Source organism: Calonectris borealis, chromosome 1 (assembly GCF_964195595.1).
Source record: "Calonectris borealis chromosome 1, bCalBor7.hap1.2, whole genome shotgun sequence".
Lineage (NCBI taxonomy): Eukaryota > Metazoa > Chordata > Aves > Procellariiformes > Procellariidae > Calonectris > Calonectris borealis.
The window spans coordinates 57,072,145-57,098,213 of record NC_134312.1 but is presented as its reverse complement, the minus strand read 5'-3'; the positions used below and the strand labels follow the sequence as shown (position 1 = coordinate 57,098,213).

The 26,069-nt window shown below is 40.8% G+C and overlaps 1 protein-coding gene across 2 annotated transcripts in view; it reads left to right on the top strand.

Annotated features, from left to right (window-relative positions):
- The first annotated feature begins 885 nt into the window (after positions 1–885).
- The window catches only part of GRAP2 (GRB2 related adaptor protein 2), a 51,727-nt gene continuing 26,543 nt past the window's right edge, over positions 886–26,069 (top strand). Inside the window, exon 1 of one of the 2 annotated variants that reach the window (XM_075154888.1) lies at positions 886–1,049. The gene's annotated coding sequence lies outside the window, so the exon portion shown is untranslated. Of the gene's footprint in view, positions 1,050–4,894; positions 5,115–26,069 lie in introns of those variants that run through there. The other variant, XM_075154878.1, reaches the window with a different exon arrangement.

Below are 26,069 nucleotides of genomic sequence, written 5' to 3'. Positions count from 1 at the left end.
TAATTTCATTCTCCATTTCTCTCTGTGTAAGACAGCCAACATTAGGATTTCATGGTAGCAAAATTAATGAACAGGAAGATAGAAGAGACTGCTTTCTGCAATAACCTTTTGGTCCCATTCAACTGTCCTTAACCAAAAATACAGCAACCATGACAGACCCAAGGAGAATATACAGAGAACATGCCTGGCCTCTCATTTTGGCAAGATTACAGTTTGACACCAAACTAGAAGGACAGTGGCTTGGTTCTACTCAATAATGTATGCCATAAAAATTACATGCTTTGACATTTTTAGATTGAAAACACCATATTCCAGTGTTTCACAATGAAAAGTCTACCAAGAACACAGAGAGCACTAGCAAGTAAAAGAAGAAATGGATAATTTTATTTTCCAGTAAGCTTGTTTAAACGTAGCCTAACACCTTCAACTATTATACCACAGCTTCAGTTGACCTATGATGCTACTGTAGCTAGCATTTTGATCACACCTATAACAAGATCCAAATGCAAATGTCAGATCCAGTGAAAATTACATTACAGCAAAAGGACAGTATCTGCAACTAGGGAGAAGGGAAGGAAATGTCTCGAGTCAATCTATTGCAACCCTTCTGTCTATGGAATTGTTGAAGAGCTCTGAACAAGAGCAGAGAGGTGAAGGAATTAAAACAAGAGCTTCTATTTGTCTGTGAATTGCTCTGCTATAATGTAACAACAGTGTTTCTAGACTGATCGGCTTGGAACTTTCGCAGCTGGTATACTCCATAGGAGGTGCATTTTAGTCAATGCAATAATAGCATAAAAAGGGAATGCAGCCTCCAAATGATTTAAATGATGCTTGTGGATTGTCATTTCACAGCTTTACGAGTTGTTCCTGTTCCCCTCCCTTCCTTTTATTAGTTAGCATCAGGCTGGGTAGATTCCTGTGCAATTCCCAGCTGAGTCACCAGAGAACGGTCCGCCTTCATCATGTATCAATTTGATTTCAAGCCCTGACGAACACCCAGCCTCAAGAAGCGAGACAATCTGTAATACATTTTATGAGAACAAAAGGTAAAAATATTAAAATTCATAATAAATGTTTGTTTTCTACCTGAGCCCCCTCCCCACAGCCCCATTTATGAGCATGCTTCTGCCGTCTGCTAGCTACCACAGTCCAGATTGAGGGATATTTTTAATGCAAGGATAGGCATGAATTTCAAGTAAAAGATCAAAATGGTACCTTTTTAATTTTTTAAAGAATAGAGCTAATTAACCTTTTTATCAAACTACACACATCTTCTAATGACTTAGATGGAAAATGTATTGGTTTAATTAAGATTTTCACAGGGAGAGACAGTTGCAAACGCTTGGAACTGAGAGAAAGTGGGATCTTTATGAGGAGGGTGCTGTATGTTTTACAACTCTCTGTGTTTCTTTGTTGTTTGTACTTCAAATGGAGTCCATTTTTATCTGTCTTTCTCCTGCTGAGAGAAACTGATTTTATCATATGTTTCAATGAAGCTATTAAAAACTTAAATCATGAGATTCCTTTTTGCCTTTGTATGTTTCTCTCTCTCTCTGTCAGAGTTGCACTGTGACATTAGTTATATGGCAGCATACATTTATTTTCTTTGTTTTACAAGTTGGTTAGTTAATCCTCCTGCAATCATAACTTGCTTTAACAGAAAACTTACTACCCATATTTTCCTTAGCTGGGTCCCCACTCAGTTTGATTTTTGTAGGTCTAGGATTTTGTTGGGTATGCCATGTTTTCTTCTGTTTCTTTGTTTTTAGTAAATGGCGAAAAGTTCAAGAGTGACAGCTTGAAGTTCTGTACACATACAGAAAGAACAACATGAACGATGCTAGCATATACTTCCCCCTCACTTCAGGAGCTCAGGAATGTTTCAGAGGTGTAAAAAGAATGTACTACAGTGACACGGCATTACAACACAAGTATTTTGGGGGCAATACCACACAGGACTTCTACATTGACAGATCATACACTCTTAATGCTCAGATGTAGTTATTTATCCAGTACTCTAAGACACTAAAAGGGTAGGATGTGCTAGGGATAAAAATATGTCAAAATAGTTGAATCATCATTAAAACAAGTTATTAGCCTAAAAGATCCTTCTCTGACCAAAAAAAAAAAAAAAAAAAAAAACAAAACAAAACAAATCAAAAACAAGCCAAACCAAAAAAAACCCCAGAAAAACCCACCAAAAAACCCCAACTGAAATATAACATTTGGTAGATTTGGTTTGCATTTAAATAATATTCAAATTGAGCCATTGAGACTATAAAAGCTTGAAGCCTGGATATAGCCATGCATTAATTTCCTGTCTTTTGCTTTTGTTTGTCAATTAATGTCAGACAAATCATGTCATATAAATGAAGCTGAACACTGTTTAGGTCTTAGTGTTAGTAGACAAGACATCAACATTTGATTCTTGCATTCTGTGCCTCTGTTCTTGAGCCAACTCTGTGTGATTAATGCTACAATGCTGCATATATAACTGATTTTTAGTTTGCTTGCAAGATTGACATCTCTAATGCAAAACAAAAAAATATTTTTGGCTGAATAGTTGAGAGTATTTTATCTTAGGCCAAATGGAAAGTTGTGTTTTGCCCAAAAATATTTTTTATTGCTTAAGGTGTTTTTATCTTTTTATTCAAATTAAAGTAAATTTTGAGATAAAGAGCTGTTTTAAGCTGAAAAATCAGAACATTTCATATTGGAAGTACTTAAACCATTAAAAATGGCAAAAGAGTAATTTAATAGAAATCCACAAAACAGCTTAATCCTTCTCTGTAACTTTTTGGACAAAAGATATTATTAAGAATATTTTTTTTCAATATTAGATATTTCAATATTATCAATAAAATTTTGCCCATTTCTGTTTGTAACACCTCTTTTAAGGGACACAGATGGAACCTGAGCAATCTGGCTGCTTGTTCTTCAAAGTCAACAATAATTAGGAGTTAAAACATTTTTTTCTGCTGCTTTTGAGCAGCAGGCTGGAAAAAGCATGGACCATTTGGCCAGGCTCTGAAGCATACTCAAGGAAATGAAATCCCATCCAGAACCTCAAACAGGTACAAAGTCAAGAAAAGCAGCTTCAAGAAATCAGGGTGTGTGGATCTCACCGACTCAAGAACTTGATAATTTATGAATCTATTTCAGCTGCAGCAAATGGTCCTTCCCTGGCTTACAGTCTATCACACAGAATTTAGATTATGTTTTTAGGCTATGATTTTAAGTGGTCTTAGAGTGATGGCTGCAGGGAGAAATTTCACTTGATGTCAATTCCTTTTTACTTTTCTCTGAAATGCCTGGTGCTAACGGCTGCAGGCACTGTACCAGGCAGCCCATGGGCCAGGGCAAGGGCTGTGGTTCCTAAGGGGGCTTTCTGCTCTCCAGTAGCAACCGGTTTTCCAATCACCCATGTCCCTTCTCCCACAGGGGCCCTGCTGGCCCCTGGCAGCCTTCAGGCAGGAGGAGGGACTGGAGCTCTGAGGGCAGGGAAGAAAAGGTGGGAGAAAAACAGCCTTTTGGGAGGCCAAGCCCCAGCTGGGACAGGATGAGCGTAGGACAGGGATAACTCTTGCCCCAGTGTAATTAATGTGTGGAGTTAATTACCAATGGGGTTGATGTAGGTGTGGACACGTGGATGGACTCATACCACCAGGACCAGCGCTCTCATTATCCCCCGTCCCTGCTCCTTGTTACCTCAGGAAGTCTGAACAGCAGTGACTGTTGGGTAACCTTTTCCCTGGGAGATTCAAACTGCTGCCAATCACCTGCAAATACCCACCCGCTTTCTCTCCTAATCCAATCAGAATGCTTTCAACCAGCCCTCCCTTCCCCCATAGAGTCCTTGCATTCAGAGGGGCTGTCAATCACTCCTCAAGCCCCACCCCTCCCTGGCTTCCAGCCCCTGCTGTGAGGGACGGGAGGCCCTGCCATTTTCTGTAGGGGTGGCGGGAAGAGGAACTGACAGAGATGTGAGGGGGACAGCTTAGTGCAGTAATGCAGCAGTGTCTTTTTTCAGCCTTTACTCACCTGAGAATAAAGTCTTAATTATAGGGGTTTTTTTATTTTTATGGCATTTATGTGGTCCATAAATATTTTGCCATCTGAAAGAGCCATAGCACAGGTGTTGGCCAGACAAATCATCACTGCTTTGGGAAGATCACAATCGATCTGTCCAGGTCACCGGCCTCCTGCGATGCACCCCTGCTAGTGACTAAACCGATGCAACAACTAAATAGGCAAATGTGCCTTTTCTGTGTGCTTATAAGAATCAGATTTTCATGCCTCCTTTCTCACAGCTTGAAGACAGCCCCCCAGTTCACATTAGTGGCAGAATCTGATGAAATCCTGGACTCTTTCTTATATCAAATCCCTCTTGGCCTGTGCCTACACAGGCACAAGATAGTCTTTGTATTTGCCTGTGTTTGCTTACAGAGATACAAGCACATCTTTGTGTGTGAGTGCACTGTAGTGTGTATGCACCCACGGACCCTGTCATGTCAAATGGGATGTGTGGCAGAAGAGGTGTTCCACAAGTTCAAATGCTGATACCTTATGACCATCACTGTCACCCCATATTAGAGAAGAGGACACATTTTAGGAGACCTTTGATGGCTTGTTCCTGAGGATCACTACTTGTGTCCGAAGGGGCCAGTGCTTTCCAGAAGATACATTAAATAACTGAGCGTTGAGCAAGTTATGGAGTGCCCCAGCGCATGACATGCAGCCGGAACAGCAAACAGCTGTAACATTCAGAGAAACTGCTCTAGAGCAGCTGTAACCCTCGCAATAAGAGAATAAAACCACCCTAAGCTGAGTCCCACACCCAGCTTGGTAAGCTACAGTGCCTGTGAGTTCCTGCGTGGTTTGCGGTTTGCACCCTGCCGGCTTGATTGGCTGCACTTCAAGAAGGAGAGGCGAAGGTGCCGTGGCAAAGACTTCTGTGTCCCGCATGGCCCGGCAGACTTCAGCCCTTGCTAAGCACTTGCACTGAAGAGAGGAGGCGAGTTGGTTATCTTGTTATGAGACTCGTGCCATTCCCCACTGCTTTGTCTCAACACAGATCCTGAAACAGCAGAGTGCAACCACCTGCCTCAAAGGTACAGATCTGCTCGGCTGCTTGCTTCTTTCACTGTGAAGTTTTAAGGGTAGATGCGTTGGCTAAATTAGCATCACATTTTCTGCGGAGTTAAACAAGTAAGGTCTTAGCTACAAGGCTCAAGATTAAGTGTGTTTTCATTTCCACCGCAGGTGCATCAAGTTTTTCTCCTTGTCAATGGGAGATCAGGACTGTGCTCAGAAGGAGGGTATTTATTGGAACAGGGCAAATAAAATAATAAATGGGGAATTATTTTTTTTTTCAGTCAGAAGCACAAAGTAAAGAGATATCCAGATTTTCCAGAAACTTTAAGGTTGCTCTGACAGAGATCAAACTATTGTGTCTCTGAGACACACAGTGTGATCATACTGACTGGGGCAAGATGCCTAGAAAGAAAAATGCTTCTGGCAACTGTAGATCTGGCATTGTTGACCCTCCTTTTGGTGTCTCCTGTGGAATGTGGTGGGGTCTCGAGGGGCCAGGCATGAATGTAATTTCTCCTCAATTGCTTTTTAATGTTCTTGTAAAGCTTTTTGATGCATTTTAAGCATAAGATACAGTATTGTTAGGAGACATTTCTTTAGAATGGAGTGCTATAGAACTGTATGGCAAGGTCTGTGTGTGTTTCATGTGTGTTTGTGTGCGTAGAGAAAGTTCATAATACTTGACTTGTAGTTAACCTGTGAGCAAAAGGGCATCAGTCTCCAAGACATGATTTAGTAGCACCCTATCAGCACAAAATTTTCTTAGAAAAAAAATAATTTAAACTCTTTTCAGCAGCAGCAGGAGAAGCTGTCACATTTATATTCATCTGGAGAAGAAAGGTTTTATAATGACTGAGTTTTTAGTAAATGGGCATGGCAGGAGGAGCTGGGTTTTGCGATGAGAAAGAGTTGCCCACCAGTTATGTTTTGGCACGGAAGACTGCAGCTGATGCAGCTAGCAATGCCAGTCATCCACTTGTAAGTGGAAGGAGAGAGAGGCCCATGCTTTAGCCTTTGCTCCCAGGTTTCTGAATAGGACATAAACCCTGGCTATGATGTGATGGTGAAATGAGTTGTGGAAAATATATGGAGAAAACATGTTCCCTTAGTAGTGGCTTGGTGAAAAAATGCTGTTGGTGTCCCAGTGAAGCAAGTCCCCTTACTTTCCTATCTATCTAGTGACATTTACTTCTGTTTCTTTCTTGCATCCAAACTTGAGAATCCCACAGATAAGAGACTAAACATGAAATAGCACTGTGTGTCATTCCCATTTTTATCAAGAAGGCAGAATAACCTGGAGATGGATGGATAGACATTGTGAAATGTACACATCTAAACTTACCTTAGTTTTGTTGTTTGGATTTTGAAGTTGTTTTCACGTCTACCTCTCCCTTTCGCACACATCTCCTAAAATTGTTAAGACTGAGGGATCTGCCTGGGCAAAACAAAAATTGGTCTCTCACAAGGTATAGTTTTGTACAACTCCCAGAGAACCAGGGCTGTGCTGCTCAAGTTAACTGTCTGTCCTGATCTCTTATACCTTGTTACATTAGTTTGCAGAAGGTACAGAGTGTCTGCAAGCTTGTCTGGTTTTTATAAGTTATAGCCATTACTCTAATAAAAGACATCAATTTTCTTTTCAAACTTTGTCTTCCTTTACCTAATCACACAGAATTTCTTTTTTTTCCCCACACTTACCTTCTACTCTTGCAACCATACGCCAGTGCCCTCCGTTTTTGCTGATTCAAGGGCAACAGCAGTGAGGATGTAATGCCCTCTGTACGATGTTATACTTTGACCTCCTCATCAATTTGTAGCTTGACAGCAGCTCTCTGTGGCCACAAGCAATATCTGAAATTTTGGCAGGCAAAAGGTTGCTATTAAGCCACAGGTCTGGAACTACTGCTGTAGGCAGTCTCTTTTGGTTTATTTTTACTGCCTGACATAATGAAAATTATCTTCATTCCCTTCACTATGTTTCTTCCCTTAACAGTATTTTCACTTGAAATTCTCCTCTTAGTTGAGCTGTAAGATATATACCATAAAATACACTCACTGGCAAGTTCAGTCTCTGATATTAGTCAGAAGGGCCTACCCTCTGTGGCTGAGAAAATGCCGTATGTTTTAGCAGTAATGAAGTATTGCTATCAACACTTGATATGCCTATGTCTTTGGGGCTCATTTCAGTTTCTTTAGTTTTTACAATATAATACAGCCCCGTCTTCCTACCTTTCTCGCTTCTCTCTAGAGTCTGGTTTTGGTTTAAGAGGAACGTAGCTATTCTGTCTTCTTTCAGTTCCTCAAATTGCTACACACAATATAATGATTGTCACACACTTGATCTAAAGCTCAGGGCTGGCTGCAAGCCAATTCCAGTCAGCGCAAATAGTATCCATAAATCCCTTGGTATCTTTCAAAAAATCTTTATTTTGCAGCTCCCTTGAAGGAGACTTCTTAGTCTTTTCAGCTTAGTTTTCCACCATTCTTTGTATGTTTGGGCAGCAGCAAAGGAAGTCTATTACCATCAGGGGTTATATGGCAGTAACTTTGCCTTGCCTGTAGAAGACTCTTATCTTAATGTCTACACACATTTTTGCCTGTTGATGGGCATTTTGCCCATTTGCCCTTAAGACAGGCTTTTTATAACTCTCACTTTATAACTATAATCAGGTCCACGTACACGAATGTAATGACATTGAGATGACAGAAGCACTAAAGCCATACTAGCTTAACTAACTTGACAATCTGCAAAAATGAACTGGCCTCCTGAGAAGGCAGCTTTATGGTTTTCGGTACCCCATTCCATTTAAATATCCATGTATGGCTACACCGTACTTTTTAGGTGTGTCCTAAAGTGGTGAAGTGACTTGCCCAGGGATGCACAGCAAATCTTTAGCTGAGCTGGGCATGGAAACTGGATTCTTGATCTTCTTTATTCATCACTAGACAAGGCTGCCTTGTTTCTGCATTTTATAGTGACAGTCTAATTTTAAACATGATTTCAAATAAGCACTTTTTTAAAAGAGAGAGGGGGGGGAGAGAGAGAGACTTGCACAAACATGAGTAGAATTGGTAGTGATATTAGCTAGGCTAACAAGTGTATGTACTATAGTCTTCATGCTTCAAAGTACAAACTGATTCCCATGATATAGCCATTCTAGTGGGTTGATGCTTTACTCAAATGTTTCTGATGTTTGGTCGCTACTGTCCCATGGATGTCGGACTTACCTAGCTGGGTAATCTGGATGAGAGGAAGGGCACCTTTCTTTTCTTTTGGCTTTAGCCCAGAACACTATCTCTGAAGTGTAGTTGCTGTAAATACTGTTTCTAAAAGGATTTCAAATAGATGAGGAAAAAAAAGTGATCTTGGAAGGGTCTGAGTTCTTCCTGTAGCCTTAAATTTTTTTAATTGTTCTGCTAATTAGAGAACCATGCTAAAATACCATTTAAATAACATTTAAGCAGCGGAGAGTAACCTTTGAGGAATAAGCTTGCTAAGAATGGACACATTATCCTGGCACTAAGTTCACAGGTCAGTACTGCAAAATATTATGAGATGAAAGAAAATTACTCGAATGCCTAAATGAACAGTATGCGCCAATACATGATGAAATTCTTTTTTCCTTCTCTTGGAGCTCCGAGATTCATCCTTCTCCCTCTTCGGAGCAGTGTACAGTACTAATTACATGCCATTTTTTTCCCTGAGGCACTGTATGCCTTACGTTCTCTAGATTTTCGTTTCTAGTTCCCCAATTTTTTTTTTATTACCTCATCATGACAAATCCACCAGTAACCCTCGGAGTACAAACTCTAGCCCTCAGAGCTCCGGCATTCCTTTTTTATTTTTCAAAAACTAGCCACATAAATAACATCGTGTTTCCAGTCATAGCCACTCCAAGCTACAGCTGAGTTCTGGCACAAGAGAAACACTTCATAACCCTGTAATCTAAACAGGGATTATCTTAGGATGTGGACAAACTTCTGAAATTGTCTCTGTGCATGAATGTGCCCTGGTAATTGTTTTTTTCATGCAGAAGTGTATAGTGTATAAAGATAGGATACTGGAGATATTCTGTCTGACTGTTTGTACACAGCGTTTGCTGTACCAGATCAGACTGCTTGTCACATCCAGTATGCTACCCAAATAGTGGTCGAAACATAATGATTCTGAGAAAGGTGACCGAACCCTCTATCAACCAAGTGTGCAGAGCTCTATGCGGGAATGGAACAAACACTTTCTAACTCTAATAAGATAATTAGTTTACAGTTTCAAGTTGTATTACCACGTTTCAAACTCTATTATCATTACACTGATAGACAGAAATAATGCCATCGTTGAACCATTATATGCTTGGATTCTCCTTTCTTGGTAATCCTAATAGTGTAACAGATCTCTGAGATTAAATCCATCAAAGCAAACAAAAATTCTCCCGATTTACTCTACTGTCAAAGAGAACTGAATCTAGTCTGAAAATATTTTCCCATATTGAACAGAACGTGAATCTTAATTCATTGAAGTCATGAAGTACTTCGACATTTTTAGTAGAAAGGCATGAATAGACATGCAATATTGCATTGCTGAAAATTATATAGGTGTTGTCATAATCATGTCATTACCTTCAGCAGAGGCCATGTACGGCACTTGCATCCTTTGCCTACTGATTTGATATAGCGTATCCTGCTATCTCCTGTATCCCAAGTAATTACACCTGTACAACATGCCTAAATGGTTTAATGTTATCTTCTCCTTTTCCATTCAATAATCAAAGCCTCTGAATGTTTGTGTTGTCAGATTAGCTTTAAATGACGTTCAAGAAAATATTTTTCTTTTCCCGCAACATCATAACAAGGCAGTTCTCAGTAGGGTTGATACCGCTGCTCACAGTTAAAGTTTCATCATTCAGAGCAGCAGCTGCTTCCCTCTGTTTCCAACAGAAGTGAAGCCAAGTGTCCCTGTTGAAAGATGGTGGAGGCTCTACTGCCTACCGAGAATCCTGGTGTGAAGTGATGAACATTTTGAAAGGGCCATTCTAGCTGTGGACAGCTCAGGTAGCTTGAAAGCTCCGTTCGTAGCTTCATCTGAAGGAATAAATTAAACACCGGGGTTTTTTTGAAGGGAAAATTTTTTTATAAGAAGATAAAAAAAATCTTGGAAAAATCTTCATATGTTGTCAATGCAAGGTTTTTGTGCTCTTTAAGTACAATAAAAATCTCGATTAATCAATTCCTTATCGAAACAAACAAAAGATCAAACCCAAAGTGCCAAGTTCTAAATGAATTTAAGAATAATTTTAAGAATAATTTTACTTGTAACTTCTCAGGAAATTCATTACGTACCCTTACAATTAGTGCTGTAATTCTTAATGTACACCATGCTTTTCATACATAGCAAAACCACCGAATCCTTATTTTAAATGCAAAACTCAGATCAGCTGTAAGTACACAGACGTGACAAGTACCTCTCCATAGTATATACTAATTAATTTTTTTTTTTTTAACTGGTTTTCAACACTGTTCTGGTTTGCTCCCCTTGACTGTTGAGGTCACTGTGGGAAACGGGGTTGAAGCAACCACAAGATGATGTCCGTAGAAATTAATCATTCATTAATAAATGCAACTGAAGAATGGGTTTAGGAATATTTTCTTACATCTCTAGGGCTTCTGAGGGTCAGCTCTTTAAGCATCCTGAGCTTTATTATTAATTAGTTCTTTTACTCAGGTTTCAACTGACTTTCAGACACTGGATGTTCTGCACTGACAGAGATTATGTCTTCATTGCCAAAAACAAGCAGTACTTTAATATTCAAGTGGTTTACTCCAGGTATATTCCTCAGTGTGGAGTTCTCAGGGAAGAGAAAGCACAGGTGATATTATGGCAATGTGGCTAGCTGTGGTCAATATAATACATCTGCCTGGAAGGTACCTCAAACAGCTACATCAAGGTAATAATTCCATTGGGAATTTACTATGCAGTAGCTGTCTTGATTAAAAAAAAAGAAACAAAAACAACTAAACACATCAGTTCTTAAGGTGCAGGCAAAGTCATAGCAGAAGAAAACCCAGGTCTCAGCAAGCTCTCCTTCTAAAGAGAAAGGTAAATGAAGAGTGAGAAGTAGAAGGGAGGAAAGATGAAGGGCTTCTTTGAATGAGGAGCTCTCCCGGTGTGGTTGTACCAGGGCAGTTGTTTCAGGACAGTTTTTCAGGTAGCCATTGGTACTCCAGAATAAGAGTTCCTTTTTCTGGCTTGATTTCTATCTCTTTGGTAGCACTTCAAAGCTCCCCACACCTGCTTTTACCTGTATTATTATTGTCTCGCTGTAATAAATCAGGGGTACCACTCTCAACTGAAGGATTCCTTTCCTCTCCACAGCCAGCTAAAGAGCTTTTACCATTCTTTGTACACCATAACTTACAGAGACACTGGGAATCGTAGCACACTTGTAGCCACTGCTTTGAGTCTTCTAAGCACTTTGTGATTTCATCTGGTAATTTAGGGGAGATTTCTAAGGAAACCTGCACCCTCCCAGCACTTCAGGAGATGGTGTTAGTGACTCGGAGAGAATCAAGCCCTTTCTTCTAAGTCAATACTGAATAATACGCCTTAGCACATTTCTTGCACGAGACCCACAACTGTAGGTTGATTGCCTGTGGTCATCAATTATCCTTCAGCTAATTGCATAAGTCTAAAGGTGTTTGCCTTGATAGCCCAGGCAGATTTCAGTTTGCCTTCTGCACATCTGACATTTTGATTTTAATTGGGCAGTTGTTGCTTCTGCTCCTAACCTGCTGTGCACTGCTGAAAAGCACTGGAGGATGGATTTCATTGTTAGGTGGAGGGATAGATACAGAGCCAGGGAAAGCAGCAGCTAAACTGGAGGTACTCTCCAGGGTAAAGCTGCGGGTCAAAGGACACGGTCATCATATTTTAACATTCAGGCTTACCAGCTCATCCAACCCATACCAGAGGTGTCCAGAGAAGTGTTATTCTCAGTGAGGCTGTGGCAAAAAAAAGAGCTCATAATAGGGCTTCTTTAATTAAAGTGCTGGGTAGTTTTAGCAAGAGAAACCAAAGGAACAGCTGTAATCATTTAAAACACACCAGGGAGAAACTACAGCAGTGCCTAGCACAGCTGCATCCCCCTCCGATGAAGCCTATCAGGATACCAGAAATACAAAGTGAGTCTGAATTTAATTCATGACTGGTGAAATGCATTGGGAGTCTCTTGGGGTGAACAGTGGTTGTTTTCTTAATGAATACTGTTGTTTTGAACAGTTTCTGTTCGGTATGTTTAGTTTTACTTTTTTGCTTGAAATGTTTTTTGGCTTTTGAGCAGGATCTTCTTTTGAAATGTTGTTCTCCTGTTCAGTCTAAACAATCCTGGCATGACATTTTTAAGGGGGTGGTTTTGAATGTATCAACTTCTGCTATGCAATCTTTTGATTGACTTGAGCCTAATTGACTTGAGCTTTCAAACGGCTGAGCATCTAACTCTTCCCTTGACCAGCTGCAGAGATGAGCAAAGTCCAACCACTTTCAGACAGAGCAACCAAGGAAACAGTATCCCAAAATTCAGTGAATGCTTTGGGGATATTTGGGGATTAGCTTCTTTTACAAAGATGATCACTTTATTAAATATAACTATTTTTGTAAAGCTAAACTAAAAAGCAAGGCACATCTTCAAGACAAAAGAGACAGCTTACCGTAATCAAATATAGCAAGATATGCAATAATAATGAATCTGAACATTGCAGTTCCTTAAATCTCATAGCAGGTGAAGTAGATATGAGTAGAAAAAACTAACAGAGAATGGAATAGAAAATGGAAGTGCAGTGAGCATCATAGGGCTTTGTTTTTTTCATATGGAAGCAGAATTGCAGTGTTGATAATGTTTTTAGATGTATTCAATTTGGATAAAATTCACCCCATTCATCATAGAAGAAGTCACACTAATCCCTATTTTGAGGGGTTAAATCTCCTTGTAGCAGTGCACGGGCCTTGTTTAAGTCTTGTGACAAGTAATTCTTGCCATTGGCAGGTTTCTCACTGCAGAGCCCTTACCACATTCACAATGCATCTTGAAGGGTGAGAGCTGCACGGTTCCTACAGTTTGCAGCTCTCAAAACTTTCGTCTGCAGACTTTCTAAGGTATGTAGAAGAGGAACACCCTCTTGAAGGCTGTATGAGGTACAGGACATATAGCATTTTCTACAGTGCCTAGCCAAGTAATTTGTTTTTCCATTCTGGAATTTTCTCCTTCTTTCCTCTTTTGCCTTATTTTCTGAATTTTATCTGTGAATAATCATTTTTTTAAAGTTACATAATGAGGGTGTTAAGCACACAGAAGTCAGGAAATAATGATTGTAATGCTAGCCTCATTTTAGTGTGTGTTTTGATAATATGCAGTTGTATAATTGGAGTCTAGCACTGAAGTCAATATCATCTTATGAACGCATATTGAAAGGAAATTTCAAACCATTTAATGCAGATCTTCTACCTAGATGATTTTCCATATGTCTTTGATCTAGACATACACATAATTTATATCATTGCCTGAATGAGATTGGTGTTCCATTAGAGTAGTCACTGTAGAAAAATCAGGTTACATTGTCATCTTGTATAATTTCAAAGTTAACCCTGTTGTGAGCAGGGGCTTGAACTGGATGATCCAGTCACAAGCCGTGTTCCCCAGGGCTCAGTACTGGGGCCGGTCCTGTTCAATATCTTTATCAACGATCTGGACGAGGGGATTGAGTGCTCCTTCAGTAAGTTTGCAGACGACACCAAGTTGGGCGGGAGTGTTGATCTGCTGGAGGGTAGGAAGGCTCTGCAGAGGGACCTGGACAGGCTGGATCGATGGGCCGAGGCCAACTCTGTGAGGTTCAACAAGGCCAAGTGCCGGGTCCTGCACTTCGGCCACAACAACCCCATGCAACGCTACAGGCTTGGGGAAGAGTGGCTGAAAAGCTGCCCAGAGGAAAAGGACCTGGGGGTGCTGATTGACAGCCGGCTGAACATGAGCCGGCAGTGTGCTCAGGTGGCCAAGAAGGCCAACGGCATCCTGGCTTGTATCAGAAATAGTGTGGCCAGCAGGACTAGGGAGGTGATCGTGCCCCTGTACTGGGCACTAGTGAGGCTGCACCTCGATTACTGTGTTCAGTTCTGGGCCCCTCACTACAAGAAGGACATGGAGGTGCTGGAGCGTGTCCAGAGGAGGGCAACGAAGCTGGTGAAGGGCCTGGAGCACAAGTCTTATGAGGAGCGGCTGAGGGAACTGGGACCGTTTAGTCTGGAGAAGAGGAGGCTGAGGGGAGACCTCATTGCGCTCTACAACTACCTGAAAGGAGGTTGTAGCGAGGTAGGTGTTGGTCTCTTCTCCCAAGTAACTAGCGATAGGACGAGAGGAAATGGCCTCAAGTTGCGCCAAGGGAGGTTTAGACTGGACATTAGGAGAAATTTCTTTACTGAAAGAGTGGTCAGGCCTTGGAACAGGCTGCCCAGGGAAGTGGTGGAGTCACCATCCCTGGAAGTATTTAAAAGACGTGTAGATGAGGCCCTTAGGGACATGGTGTAGTGGGCATGGTGTGTTGGGTTGACGGTTGGACTCAATGATCTTAGAGGTCTTTTCCAACCTTAATGATTCTATGATTCTATGATTCTATCTCCACAGATCCCTTTTAATCTAATTATTGTATGATTCTATAAACAGCTCTGACCCACTGGTTTTTGTTATGTTGCACCATATGGAAGAATACCATTTGCTTCAAGTAGTTTGCCTTAAGAATAGGAAAGACAGTGAAAGGGTAAGGAAAAGAGATATAACATAGAAACACAATAACCAATCCAACAGACTGTCAATATGATATCAATTCCCTGGTTTTTTTTTTTTTTTTCCTTTCAACTCTTTTTCATGAGGTGATTCTTAGATGGCAACACTGCCATCAGCACAGTGTACTCTGGAGCATAACTGTAGGAACAACTGTGCATGATGTTTTATTGTGTTGTGGAAGAAATAGCATGTCGTCCTCCCCTCATAAACCATAATGTAATGTTGAATGCAACAGCTGGCTTCTTTAAATATGTACACACCCATTTCTCAGCCTGAGAACAAAGTCGAGGTAAAATAATTGTGCTCTCACGGTTAAGTGAGCTGGTGGGATGAAAGCCAGTTCTCAGGGGATCTGTGAACTGGTTTGTAGCTGTCGTTGATCATGTTGTGCCTCTGCCCTGATTACCTATGCTATGATATCCTCAGCACATACAGAGTTCCCACTGCTACTCAAGACCATTATGGGTTATGCAGAGTCCTTTTGTGCGGAGTCTCCCCTCATTCCATCACCAGTTCCAATGGCTGCCAGACCTTTATGTACTTCAAGAAGTGTGCCATGGAGTGGACTCACTAATAAAAATTGAATTTCCATCTCATTCCTTTTTATCTTCTCTACAAAGCCAATATAAGCACCGTGAGTAAGTTGGAATTGCAACAATACACCTGCAGTTGCCACCTAAACAAATGTAAGAATACATTTTCTCTAAACTTTTTGAACCAGAATTGCACTCACTTCTTTATTTAATAGGACAGAATCTGCGTAGAGTAGGCCCAATGTTTAGGCTTTCAGATAATGAAGCATATGAGACTTAATATGAATACAAACATCATGAATGTCCACTTTTGTTTCCGTTAAAGCAATTTTACTTGGAGATTTAAGTACCACCATTCAGTGGTTTGTATGCAAACTGTGGCACTGAGCAAAAAAGACTGAAACTGAGAGAGACAATGTCTATCCTATATTCACTCACCAAGGTTAATTGAGTGTGGTATCAATAACTTGCAGAATAGAGGTGGGGGGGAGGATCTACAATGCTTTATGCAGTAAGCAATTCTTAATAATTTGAAGGACACAATAATTTGGACATTACCAAAAAAATAAAAATAACAACGCAGGTTTTGGCAGTGCCCTTTACCTATGCGACATTCTGCGAGTCTGTTGCTCTGGATGCAAACACATTGTTAGCTCTGTGCAAAACCAAACCTGACTGATTGTAGCTTGAGGCAAGATACCAGACCTCTGCTTGCCCCACCCAACTGATATTTCATCTCCTCAAGAATTAGTTCGTGTGTGGCCCACTGATTCCATATTCACAGCGAGATTCTCCATCTTCAGTTTAAAGCACTGAGTCCTTGTGACATAGCCTTGAGTATCTTATGAAGTATCTTTGTTTGCCTCTTCACCCTCGGGAAATACTTCCTGTGAGGCATTTCATTAGGATCTTTGTCTCCATACTGATAGCTATTTTTTTCTTAAATGAGAGCTAAGTCAGTGTCTTTGTCCAGAGTTTCAAACCCAAGTGCTTGAACTGAGGCTCCTAAGCCTCAGAGGTGAGCAAGTACTTTAAAATGGCTTAATGCTTAAAGTTGCTAAATATGCATGGATCAAACAGACTTCAGGGTGAGCTATAAGTAGTCAGACTCTAAGCAAAATTGCGCTTTAAACTGGAATTATGACCAGGAGTGAAGGAGCATAGTGTTAGGCCAGATCATACTTTGAGAGGTTGCCATGTATTCTTTCCATGGAAATCTTTAAGTAGGTGGTTCACTGATGATGTGGTTTGACTAATATATGAATTCCAGCTTTAACTGACACCTGCTCATGCTCATGGGTGCTCCTTGTCACCCACATGCACACAACACACGTACCTAGCCTCCAAGTGTACACAGACCAGCTCATTCACAGTTGCTCGGATTTGTCAAAGAAAACACAACAAGCACACCACCTGAAGTATGCTCGTGGAACCTCGTTCCTCCATTCAGGCACACTGGAAATGAACATCTTTCATTTATAAACAGATCCCTAGAGATACACATGTTCAAACATACTTCTGCTCAAATGTATTCAGGCTTGCATGAAGAATGCCTACTCCTGTATGAGGGTAGAAAAGGCACTTCACATGATGCTGCGTTCACCCAGTCATGCATGTAATCCCACATTCTCATGCACATGCAGAGTCTGCTGTTTTCCGCATGTGTATTGTAGCAAATAATTTAAATCTCTTTCTTCCCATCCTGCTTAAGATGCAAATGTGGATAGCACATCAAGATTAGAAATAAATGTAGCAGAATGACTTCAGTCAACCCGAAATGTCGAATGACTCATTCACACCCTTTGCGCAGTGTTCCCTTTTTGCCACATACAATCTATTGAATAGTCTGAAGGCTGTGCGGTTCCCTGCTGCAGAGCAGCAATCGATCACTTGCTCACTGAAGGAGTGGGACCGTGACTATTTTTGCGGGGTGTACAGGGGTTATGCAGTGAGGCTCCAGTTAGCCTCATTGCCACAAAGGTGCCCATGCTGTAGGAACGGGAAATGTAGGATGTCAGGCCTGATCTACCTATAAAGAATGTTATGTGTTTAATTAAGTCTTAGTCTGCACGTTAGTTCAGTAACTGATATTCCTACATCAGGGTATGACCTGGGTATTTTTATTCCAGATGATGAGAACCTGCTCCAATTTGATATAACTCAATTTTGGATTAAGATAAACAAGAACGAGTTGTTCCTACTTCAGAGTAAAAATGTCTACATGTTAAATCATTCAGGAACTGGTGCTGCACTTTAATTTCAAAGGTATCATAATCCAAGTGAACTAAAAAATGCATAGACAAACATGAAATATGTTCCACACTTCCACTTAAAATTGTACCATCACTGTGCAGAGACAAACCCCAGGAATAGTAACAAGCTGGCATTCACATTTACCTTATAATGAGAGGAAAAGTTGGATTGACTGTTGGAGTTACATCTTTAAATGTATGAATTATTGTAATTGATTGCTTTTAAAACCCTTTCAGAAGCATTCCCAAATGCAGATGCACATGGGCTGACTTTAATTTATAGAAAGGCTGTTTTGTAGCACTTAGGCCATGTAAAAAGGGTTCTGTGTTTAAATGGAAGTAGAGCCGTGAAGATCCATTAAGCAGAAAAAACATAGTTAATATAACACAGATGCTCAGAAGGTAAATATGCAAGTGGTGACATTATGCAATGAAGGTACCACAGCAATGTTCATTATACCATATGGCAGATACCACTAGTAGCATTTCAATTTCTCTGTCCTTACTTAAATGTGAAGCTTTGTATATAAAGTGTATCAGATCTTCTTCTCAGAACAAAGAATCATAGAATCATTAAGGTTGGAAAAGACCTCTAAGATCATCAAGTCCAACCGTCAACCCAACACACCATGCCCACTACACCATGTCCCTAAGGGCCTCATCTACACGTCTTTTAAATACTTCCAGGGATGGTGATTCCACCACTTCCCTGGGCAGCCTGTTCCAAGGTCTGACCACTCTTTCAGTAAAGAAATTTCTCCTAATGTCCAGTCTAAACCTCCCTTGGCGCAACTTGAGGCCATTTCCTCTCGTCCTATCGCTAGTTACTTGGGAGAAGAGACCAACACCTACCTCGCTACAACCTCCTTTCAGGTAGTTGTAGAGCGCAATGAGGTCTCCCCTCAGCCTCCTCTTCTCCAGACTAAACGGTCCCAGTTCCCTCAGCCGCTCCTCATAAGACTTGTGCTCCAGGCCCTTCACCAGCTTCGTTGCCCTCCTCTGGACACGCTCCAGCACCTCCATGTCCTTCTTGTAGTGAGGGGCCCAGAACTGAACACAGTATTCGAGGTGCAGCCGCCTCACCAGTGCCGAGCACAGGGGCACGATCACTTCCCTGCTCCTGCTGGCCACACTATTTCTGATACAAGCCAGGATGCCGTTGGCCTTCTTGGCCACCTGAGCACACTGCCGCCTCGTGTTCAGCCAGCTGTCAACCAGCACCCCCAGGTTCTTCTCCTCTGGGCAGCTTTCCAGCCACTCTTCCCCAAGCCTGTAGCGTTGCATGGGGTTGTTGTGGCCGAAGTGCAGGACCCGGCACTTGGCCTTGTTGAACCTCACAGAGTTGGCCTCGGCCCATCGATCCAGCCTGTCCAGGTCCCTCTGCAGAAGGTGGCTGTGAGCTTAAATCATGTATAATGTGTCGAAGATACGAGGGCTCTGAGAACCTAATTATCAGATTTCCTATGTTTATGTTTAGATTATCATAGCTAAATGTATGTTGAACTAGACTTTTATATATTTCATTCTTTCATAAAAGCACAAGAAGAGAGGAAAAATATATAAGGGAAAAGCGGTGAGGCAAACTTCACAGTTTTTTGTATAAAAAAACACAACTTGTGCAGTCAGATGCGATTTTGTACAAAAATAGATTTATGGTTAAAAGAACAAAGAAACGTTACCTTTTCTTACTGAGCTAACTGTAGTTCTACTTTTGTGCAAAATCATATCTGTTGGCATACAGTGTAATTTTAGTATTAGAGTTCCAGATTTTGCACAATTATCTGTGCTGCCAGGATTAATCTTGCACAAAAAATACCAAGGAAAATAGCAGTTTCATCACTGATCTTGCTCTTCTTCCCATTTTAGACAAAATTTTATCAGCTGGCCTGATAAAAGAAACATGCAGTAGCTGATTTGAAACATAATATTATGCACCCAGCAGTATATACTAGCAGATTTTCATACCATTTTGTTCACATATCCCACTCAAATGTATTGCTATACAGTAGAGTCCAATATAAGATTAAAAACTGTTTTTTACCAGATTGGATTAATACCTTAATGTAATGAATTCCCTAGGTTGTGCTATGCTCAGAAATAAAGAAATTATAGCCTTCTGTTGCATCCCTCATCTTTTACATATGAGAAAAGGAGTTTCTTAACTGCTGTGGAAATGAACCAAAGACATTAAGGTGAACTTACTCCTACTTTAGCACAAATATTTACAGATTTTTTTTCTAGATTTCCATTTCACATTGTGAAATGCATGATCGCACATAGACAAAGGGGATTTACATTCACGTGCACATCCAGTGTATATTCATATGCAGACCTGCATGAACGCCAGAATTGCTCAGCTCTTAGATACAGTACAAGAGCTCAGATTTACAGAACAGCATGTTGGATACTGTACGTTTTTTGGAAATGTCTCTCTGACGGTCAAAGCCGGAGATAATGAATCTTGAGTATTCCTTCCCATATTTAGATACCCAAATACAAGGAAAGCATCTTGGAGTATCTGGATCTAATTGTAGGTGGGTTTTATTGTCAGTGGTTGGTTGGTTGGTTGGTTGTTTTTAATCGAGTCTCATAGTACCAGATTCTTGATTCTGGTTTGACTCCTTTGCTTTGGAAGTGACTTTTTGAAAGTCCTTCCTGATAGGAAACATGTCTGAAATATAACATCACTCCTCATCCCAGTCTCTTGTATGATCAATTTGAGAAGTATAATTCTGCATCCAACTTGCTGCTAGCAGAATGGTTTCTTGGAGCTGTTCACAGCTGGTGTGATTCAGAGGCTTTGAAGGTACTTGTAATTATACCAAGGACCAGTTTTAGGATAAATAGTCCCATGATTTCACAGAGCCCAAACATGGTCTGACGCCCCCTTGATCCCTCTCGAATGCAGTCTTTTACTAAGAGTAGATCTTCTCAGAGGATAAAGATCATAGAAGGCTACGGCTGCATGAAAGCAGATGTACATACATGTGCATAGATTCCCGAACAAATTCAGAGGTGTACATTCTTGCACTTGTTCTGATCTATATCCATTTATCCTCCAATGAACCTCCAATATTAGTGCAAATATGCTAAACGCACATGGTATTTTGATATATTGATATGATATATTGATATAGAGGTCTGTCGCAACCCTAAATTCTGTGAATCCATGAAGTGCAAGATCCACCTGTACACAAAAGCAGATCCCTTGCAAACATATGCACATGCACAGTGGGAACAGGATTGTTATTCTGATAACCACACACTTGCAGAACAACACATATCAGCCAATGCTGAAGCTTACCAAGAAAAGATGAGAAAAATTGAGAGGCAGTTAGCTAGATAAGGTATGAAGGGATTTTTTAAAAAGTAGCATAGAAGGAAGTGGCTACATTTTTCATACTTTAGTTGTTTGTCTGGAGGGTTTGAGAAGGAGCTGCTTGACAATTGTGCCAAAAGACACCGTTCAAAGCAACTTCCCATCAGGCGGCATTCCTCAAGTGTCTGCTCTTTAAGAGCAGTCAGGGAAAATTCATTCTGTGGGAAGCAGTTAATGGAGCTGCATTACCGACCCCTTATGGCTCTGTCTGATAGAGAGACAGCAGGTTCACTTTGGCAGCTCCAGAGCCCTGATCAGTTCAGATTAGGGGCACATTGTCTGTCTGGCTTAATCAGGCATGTTTAGATATATTTATCATGATTAGAGGGGTGTAGCACAGGGAGGGGGAAGAAATAAAGAGTGAGTTTACTTTTCTCTAGCTTCACATGGAAGCTTAGCAAATCCCACTGAGTCACTAGGTGCTCATCAAAGGGAGAATTTAAATCCTGGAAAGGAATGTTTTGTTGAACGCTCCAGCACTGGATTCAAATCACTGAAGAAGAGTCTCTTTTTCTTTCTCTCACTTTTTTTCTCCCTCTACTGCTTGCATGCAGCAAAGAAGAAAAGCGGCAGCTCATGCAGCCCGTGTTGATTTTGGCTTGATAGGCATGCAGTCCCTGCTTAGCTTATCTGTAGTTCAAATTCTAATAATGTGATGACAAAATTAGCTGTTGTCATAATGGCCTATATGTCTGACTCCTGTATTTTTGTCATGTTTATCTTTCAGGGACGCGCAGGGTACCGTTGCAACAGCCTTTAGGACTTATTTTGCTACCTGTTAGTGTTCAGAAAGGATGATAATAAATAAATCGTAAAGACTGGGAAGACGCTCCTTTTTCTATCAGTAGCAGCGTTTCTCTCTCTGTCTTCACCTGGCTGGTTTTTTGGATTCAAACACTGTAAAGAAGAATTAGCCGAATGTATTATGAAGTCAGATGTGCCAAATTTGCTGCTGGTGTAACTTGGTATAGTTCATAGATGATGGTGAAGATCAACTGATTAACTCTTAAGATCCTCTGAAAGAGGTGGTGTTGGCTCCCAAAAGAGCAGTAAGGAGGAGGAAGTTTTTTTAGATCTGTCTCAATGCTGAGGGTGATCAGAAACTAGTCCTGCTGGGGGAAGGCTCCAGAGCAGAGGTCAGGTTGCAGGATCCATGGTTTCTTGCCCTGAGTAACTCGCCCTCTTTAGCTCTTAGGAGAGATAAATGTAGGACAGGCTTGGAAAAAGTGCTGTTATGAGGAGCATATTCTGTTCATCTTTTCCTGGTCTCCAACCTTCTTTGGGCTTGCAGATTCATCCAGATTTTCCAAAGAAGGCACAAATTGCTGTGTGGTGAACAGAGGCTTCCTTGACAGTGAGATGGATCTTTTTTGGTCTCATCTGCCGATCCTTAAAAGGTAGTTCATGGGCCCAAGCTGATATACCAAGCAGAACACTACACAACACAGAAGGCATGATTTGGCTATGTGTCCTCAGAGCAGCTGGCAACACAGAAGCTGGAAGGCAGTTGCGTCTGTCTGGACTCTTGGGCAGCAATGCAGCAGTTAAAGGAAATTTATGGAAATCCGGGAGAATTGTTTGGTAGTAAAGGAAAAGAAATCAAAACTTCCCTTTCTCCATTGTAATCCGCTCCTTCCTCCTCTGCTAATCCAGTCAATTCTGTGACAGTTCCGTTTTTGTGATCTTGTAATTCCTGTCAAGATGATAATCTGAGACGTCATGAGCATGGCTCAGTGCAATCACCCTACAAATGCAGAAGGTAGAGAACCCAACTGATTAGATACAAAAAGCTGCTAGTGAGACACTAATAATTCAGTAATCAGGAGTTATGGCATGGGGAACGTAGAAGAGAAAGTTGGCAGGTTTGGAGGGATTTGAAGAAAATATTGAATATCATCAAGTTTGCCAGTACTTCTTTAGAATAGGAAACTAGAGGATCGTAGCAATATATCCCCAAAGAAAAATCTCTCAGAAGTGCAGAGATGCTCATCAACTGGAATGGTAGGGGGTATCTTCGGAGATGAATTAGCAGAATGATGGGAAGGGTTGCATCAATCAAACAGCAAATTAACACTGTTGTTCGGGATTAAAGCCACATCTCCTTGCAATAAATGGTACATTGATGGTACCAGGCAGTTAAAGTTAGATGCTCTTCTAGTGCATGCACAACTGTAGACTTAGAACAGTACTCTTACAGTTAAAGCTTATTCCTGTAAGAGAAATGGCTTCACATCTTTAATTGAAATAGTTGTACCACATGTGCAAGCACACTAGGCTGTAGTCATACCAGCTAAACTGAATGTGGTTTATGAGGGTGATGGTGACAAGACCAGCACTAGAATAGTGGCTATAGCTATGCAGCTGATGCTGTTGACTGAGCTGTTTGAAAATCCTAGGACATGATCAAACAGGACAGCTGCAGGTGAGCAACAAGGTGCAGAGCTTTGAAGACAATCTTTGCTAACAGGAAGCATAGCAAATTGGGACAGAGCTCTGCCCAGATCAGTTCATGGAGCTCTGCAGAGAAGCTTTTATAGCACTGCCACGCCTGTGCACTCAGTCCTGAAAAAAATAACTGCCCACTAATGACCTGTCACTGTGGACAGCCTGAACAGCTGTTTGCAGAAAACAAAATGGCAAGAGAGGATGAATTGCTGCATGTGCAGCGTATCTGAATGTGGGGACAGGAATAGATGGGAGATCGGGAAAGACCAGACAGCTTCCATTCATAACATTCAGCTTTATGTGGATTTACAGCCCTGATGCTCCTGAATCCACAGATGCTAAGTTGTTTCTTACAACAAAATATAGCAATTGAAATCTCCCTTGTTTCCACACTTTGACTTCGGTTTCCCTTGTTGGCAATGTTACTTTCTGGAGGCAAACTAATTAAGAACATGGGGAAGTAGTTTACACTGAGGACAAACAAAACCTAACCACTTAATCTTTCAAATATTATCAACCCAAACAATTCAGAGTAGGCAAAATATTTAATTTATAAGTTTTATTGGAAATAACTTTGTTTCCTTTTCTTCCCTTTTTTTCTTTTCCCTTTTGTTTTCTTTTCTTTCTGGCTGCTCCCATGCTTCCCAGATAGAAACTAAAGTGAATAAAATGCCTTGGCAAGATTTTTTTCTCTTGAAAATTCCAGCCCATCAAGAAATTACTAAAATTTTTGTGAGACAATGTATTCTTAGGCAGTTTTCAGACATGTTTGTAGACACATCTCTTTTGGGCCATTCATCTAAGTGTAAAAGCGGGTGTAAGTTTATCTGTATCAAGCTTTTTAAATCTAGGTCTTCCCAGACTATATCATAGCCATGGTTCAGCTATCCCATCTGGATTGTGCCAGTAATAGATGACGAAGGAAGAAGTCTGCAGCAGGTAGTTGTGGAATAACCTGTCAGCATGGGTTGGGCTTTATCCAGTTGTCTAACAGAGATTGGTTAAAACATGGAAGCATGGAGTCTAACATCCATCCCCTAAGGTTTGTTTCCATTAATTATGGCTGAAGTATCTGGATGTTTCTTAATATTTTTCAACATAGCTGTGATGCATATATTCCACATGGTGAAGAGGTTAACGTACCATAACTGTGACAGAGGAGGAGTATATAGAAATGGAGAAGAAAGAAAAGAGAGTTATTTCCTATCCTATCTTATTTCCTATCCTTTCTCATTGTTGGTGGCTTGCGACTATTGAATGTTTTGTTTATAGTATGGAAAACCACATCTTTCATGGCTTGACACTAAATAGATTTAATATTATCATGGAATAGTTCTGGATACCTAACAGGAATCCAGACAGTGTTTTGTGACATTGTCAGGCAGCAAGCATGAGTGACAGCTCACAGCAGTGTTCTTGCTGGGGGGCCCATTAGGTCACATCATGGTAGAAACAGAGAAAATAGGTCGTTCTAATGTGTAACATAATGTAATCATCTGTCAGGCTATTCACAGAGCATGAGAATGAACATAGCTTAAAACCAAGAAGACTGTGAGGATTGGTGTCCCACCTGCCTGTACAGAAGTTTATATTCCTGATGTGTACAGTGATAGCTGTAAAACTTAAAATTTTTCACAAGATAGTTGCTGTACTCTTCTTATGGCGCCCTGCTTTCTTCACCTGTATATTTTTTCAACAAAATATATCAGGGACTATCCTCTTCAGAGGGAATTCCCATTGTTTCTACCTTTCACTGGTTTGAGTGCTTCATAATTTACAGCGTACCTCTGTTTTAACTAACAGGTATTCTAGGGAGATTATTGCCTCCCCAAAGGGTGGTGTGTGCAGGGACTGCCGCTGCCTGCTGCTGGACTGATTGTCTTAGACTAGCACTTTGTGGTGTTTTTTGTGAAGTACCATGGCTCATAAGAAAGGATGAATTGGGTCAGGTTGCAGTTCCAGCAACAGCAGTTTGGGAAAGGAGGGCAAGAACAGAGCAAGTACACAGCCAAACTTCTTTCACTAGGGCCTCCCAGATCCTGACACTCTTGAGAATGAGCTCCTAGTGCTTATGTTATGCGAAATGATGGATTTCCTGTTTGCCTTTTCCATGATTCTCATTATTTTCTACATTGCTTTTGCATTTATCTCTCTGACAACTTTTTTCCTATGGTGAAGGATCCTAGTCTGTTTAATTTGGTCCTTCCTTGTTCAGAAATTTTCTGTTCCTTTGGTCATCCTTAATTACTTTTTCTCTACTTTTCTAATGTTACTGTCTCCATTTTTGAGATGGAGGGATGAGAACTAGCTGCTGTACTCAAGTCACAAATATTCAAACAGATGCCCCAGGGATTTGTACAGTGACACAATATTGCTTTCTGTTTTGTTCTCTGTTGCTTTCCTGACTTTTCCTAACCTGCCTTTTTGACTTCCACTGAGCTGACACTTTGATAGAACTATCCACAGCAACTCAAAGGTATCTTTCCTGAGTAGTAATTGCTAATTTTAAGTTCACTGCTGTGTTCATATAGTTACG